The sequence below is a fragment of the Hippoglossus stenolepis genome, unplaced genomic scaffold, assembly GCF_022539355.2.
Source record: "Hippoglossus stenolepis isolate QCI-W04-F060 unplaced genomic scaffold, HSTE1.2 HiC_scaffold_25, whole genome shotgun sequence".
Taxonomy (NCBI): Eukaryota; Metazoa; Chordata; class Actinopteri; order Pleuronectiformes; family Pleuronectidae; genus Hippoglossus; species Hippoglossus stenolepis.
Genome location: NW_025899746.1, coordinates 342,691 through 347,520, shown reverse-complemented (window position 1 = coordinate 347,520; position 4,830 = coordinate 342,691). Strand labels below are relative to the sequence as shown.

The 4,830-nt window shown below is 43.4% G+C and overlaps 1 pseudogene; it reads right to left on the bottom strand.

The window, feature by feature from the left end:
* Positions 1-4,370: 4,370 nt before the first annotated feature.
* On the bottom strand, positions 4,371-4,486 carry LOC124851420 (annotated as a pseudogene).
* Between the last annotated feature and the right edge of the window lie 344 nt (positions 4,487-4,830).

The window sequence follows — 4,830 nt, the reverse complement described above, 5'->3', positions numbered from 1 at the left end:
TATGATAATAATAATAATAATAATAATAATAATAATAATAACTAGGGCTACGTTGTAGCACTGACGGGCCCGAGCACCCGCACGTTGAAGCCTGTTGCGGTCGGTGGAGAGAGCGATCAACGACCAAGCGCACGTCTCCGCGTTGCACGCGTTTTGCGCGCTGCGGCGAGGACAAACGCTTCACTTCCTGCGTCCGTCGAGCGACGTCGATCCTTGCCTGCTAATTGCTCATTACGATCCACGCCGTCAATTGCACAACACACTGTGAACATTTTATGTAAATCGAACGATAGTTGTAAAACAAAGCTTACTTCCTGTTGCCAGTAGGTGGCGCCATCACTATTATTACCTACAGACTAATATATCTCTTCAAGTAGGGGCTCTGATGTAGCGTGAGCAATTTTGTGTCAATCGGACAATGTTACAACAACTTAATTTTCACACCGATCAGTAGGTGGCGCTATGACCCTGAACTAATATTAATATATGGATGTGTTCAGGTCAAGATTGTGATCATAGGTCAGCAGTTCGGGGCCGGTTGGATAATGCAGAGTGGATTTACAAAGTACTTCCTGTTTCATGGCGAATCAGTAGGTGGCGCTATGACACTGAGGAAATATTGACACATGGAGCTGTTCAGGCTTGGACTATAATCATGTGACAGAAGTTTGGCGGTGATAGGACAATGCACACTGGAGTTATGACAACATCGTGTCCTTTGGCGAAGGATGATCCTTCGCCGCACCTCAACGTTTACACGGTTTGAGGAAATGTCACAATTCTGACCATGGTCAAATGACTTGACTGAGCTCTTTTGAGCTGTATATTGTAAAGCAGCCAGGAGCAGTGCATCAAAGTATAAAGCGCTTCACTTCCTGCGTCCGTCGGCGGCGTCGATCCTTGCCTGCTAATTGCTCATTACGATCCACGCCATCAATTGCACAACACACTGTGAACATTTTATGTAAATCGAACGATAGTTGTAAAACAAAGCTTACTTCCTGTTGCCAGTAGGTGGCGCCATCACTATTATTACCTACAGACTGATATATCTCTTCTAGTAGGGGCTCTGATGTAGCGTGAGCAATTTTGTGTCAATCGGACAATGTTACAACAACTTAATTTTCACACTGATCAGTAGGTGGCGCTATGACCCTGAACTAATATTAATATATGGATGTGTTCAGGTCAAGATTGTGATCATAGGTCAGCAGTTCGGGGCCGGTTGGATAATGCAGAGTGGATTTACAAAGTACTTCCTGTGTCATGGCGAATCAGTAGGTGGCGCTATGACACTGAGGAAATATTGACACATGGAGCTGTTCAGGCTTAGACTATAATCATGTGACAGAAGTTTGGCGGTGATAGGACAATGCACACTGGAGTTATGACAACATCGTGTCCTTTGGCGAAGGATGATCCTTCGCAGCACCTCAACGTTAACGGTTTGAGGAAATGTCACAATTCTGACCATGGTCAAATGACTTGACTGAGCTCTTTTGAGCTGTATATTGTAAAGCAGCCAGGAGCAGTGCATCAAAGTATAAGCGCTTCACTTCCTGCGTCCGTCGGCGACGTCGATCCTTGCCTGCTAATTGCTCATTACGATCCACGCCGTCAATTGCACAACACACTGTGAACATTTTATGTAAATCGAATGATAGTTGTAAAACAAGCTTACTTCCTGTTGCCAGTAGGTGGCGCCATCACTATTATTACCTACAGACTAATATATCTGTTCAAGTAGGGGCTCTGATGTAGCGTGAGCAATTTTGTGTCAATCGGACAATGTTACAACAGCTTAATTTCCACACTGATCAGTAGGTGGCGCTATGACCCTGAACTAATATTAATATATGGATGTGTTCAGGTCAAGATTGTGATCATAGGTCAGCAGTTCGGAGCCGGTTGGATAATGCAGAGTGGATTTACAAAGTACTTCCTGTTTCATGGCGAATCAGTAGGTGGCGCTATGACACTGAGGAAATATTGACACATGGAGCTGTTCAGGCTTGGACTATAATCATGTGACAGAAGTTTGGCGGTGATAGGACAATGCACACTGGAGTTATGACAACATCGTCTCCTTTGGCGAAGGATGATCCTTCGCCGCACCTCAATGTTTACACGGTTTGAGGAAATGTCACAATTCTGACCATGGTCAAATGACTTGACTGAGCTCTTTTGAGCTGTATATTGTAAAGCAGCCAGGAGCAGTGCATCAAAGTATAAAACATGTCACTTCCTGTAGCCAGCAGGTGGCGCTGTGATTTTAAGTCATAATTTCTGTGTAGATGTCATCAGGCGGGACACTTGTCTTACATGTCAAGTTTGGAGCGATTGGACCATGTATGTCCGAGATACAGAACCTCGTGTTTTGATGGCGTGTAATCAAACTTTGAGGCCACGCCACGGTCACGCCGTGTGACGAAAAATCGATCTTTGAGTTAGTTTTGATCTCCGTCTTGTTGTGATGACACTCATCTCAATTTGAAGTTGATCAGATAAAAGCCCTGGGACAAGTATATCAAAGTATAAATGTGGAATATGGCCAAAATGGCCACTAAAGTCAAAATGGCGGGCTTCCTGTTTGGTCGAGCATATCTATCCAAGAGACTTATTTGTTTGTTATGAAAAGACACATGTCCCTGTCGATTTTTGTACATGTCGGCCAATCGTAGTGCCGGGGCTGCACTTTAGGGGGCGCTAGTCAGTTATTATGCCACGCCCATTTCTTAAAACCATCTGAATGTCTGCAGGGGGGGGCTGTTGCTACACAAATGTAGTTTGAGGGAGTTTGAACCTCCAACACCGAAGTTATAGTAATTTCGTGTGTCACGAGGTGATGAACTTTGACCACGCCACTATTATGGCGTTTGTGAAAAGTCACAGTAATCTTATGCCTACATTATCAATGTCTTGAGACCCGTTTGACACAGGTTTGGCGTGGCTGCGGGCAGTGGGTGAGGAGGAATACCTCCACGTGTAGGCGTTCCAAAACAAGACATTTCCTGTTGCCACCAGGGGCGCTGTGATTTTAAGTCATGATTTCTGTGTAGATGTCATCAGGCCGGGACTCTTGTCTTACGTGTCTAGTTTGGACTCGATTGGACCATGTATGTCGAGATACAGAACCTCGTGTTTTGATGGCGTGTAATCAAACTTTGGCGCCACGCCACGGTCACACCGTGTATTGTTGATCTTTGAGTTAGTTTTGATCTCCGTCTTGTTGTGATGACATTCATCTCAATTAGAGTTGATCAGATAAAAGCCCTGGGACAAGTACATCAAAGTAAAAATGTGGAATATGGCCAAAATGGCCACTAAAACCAAAATGGCGGGCTTCCTGTTGGCTTTTTCATAATGCTCCTTGAGACTTTTTTCATGATTGGTCACGATACACCTGGGCTACGATTTTGTGTGAAGATCGGTCAAAGGGAAACCTAGGGGCTGCGTTCAGGGGCTGTTGAGCCATTTGCCACGCCCATTTCAAATTACTCCAGAATACGTAAATTTTCACCACTTTCTAATTTCCTGCAAAGTTTGGTAAGAAGTTCAGCATGTTAAAGCCCTCAAAAAGCCAAATCACTTTAGTCACAATAATCCTTTCAATTTCAATAGGGCCTCTCACCTTCGGTGCTCGGGCCCTAATAATAACCTCATTTTTACAACAATAATCTTACAAAATGACATCTTGATAAACTTGGAGAAAGAACTAAATAAAAAAAGTGAGTATTAATATTTGTCCTCGTTTCAATGTTATTCAAAGTAATAAATAAGCTAATTGTCATTCGTTTGGGGTGTGCACTGCCCTGTCCACTGGTGGCGAAGGAAGGGGTTGGCCAAGTGGGAGGACAAAGGGATGAATTGGGACAGGGCATTAGATACGACTTACATGAGCATGACAAGAACCTGATTAAATGAATCAGAACAGATGGGACACTGGCTTTGGTGACGTTTTGAGAAACAGTGGTGCTGTGCTTCTCAGCTAAATCCAGTTGTTGGCTGTGGCGTCAACACATTTGGCGTGACATCACAGCTAAAAGGCCTCCACTGTTCAATTGTGGAAACTAGCTTCATCGCAATTACTTATCAGTTTTATTTTCTAAGAAATAGGAAAGTCTATCTCTGTTTTTGTTGATGTGACATTTAAGAAATCAACTTACGACCCAACAGAAAAAGAATGAGATCCTATTATGTTATGAAATGTTTGATTTTTAACAGACAGGGTCCTCTCACAGAACAGTGGCGCTACAAACGTGACACGATTCATCAGGATGCCATTATGCTCGCTGACAGTTCAGAGCTATGTCCTAAGATAAGATAAGCAGGTGGCAACTGAGGTCAAGGTGCATGACCGCCATCCACTGTGTTGGTGCACCGTTCCTGGAGGTACTGCAATACCAGGTCACTGCGTGGAGTGGACAGAGCCCGCCCCTAGTCCATCTCCCTGTTCCAAAAATAAATTATACATTTTTTTAGATGTTACATTTTGTTCTTCTACTGTGTTACATCATTTGCTGTCTTTGATTTTAAAGGACATATTAATTAGCTCTTTGTCTCTGATGCTTTGTATTCTGGTTTTCCTGTCCGTCCCCTTTGTGAAGCACTTTGTAACAGCTGTAGTGATGAGCATTGAAAAACACAACTTATTTTTAAATGTATGAATCAGATCTTTATTTTTTGTCTTTCTCCTTCCATTAATGACCCCTCAGATTCTATCCATGTAGAACTAACATCCAATTTGTTGCAGCTCCAGCAGCCATGGCAGTAACAAGCTGTAGCTCTGTAGCATTAGCTCTATTGCATATCGTACATAGGTGCATACAT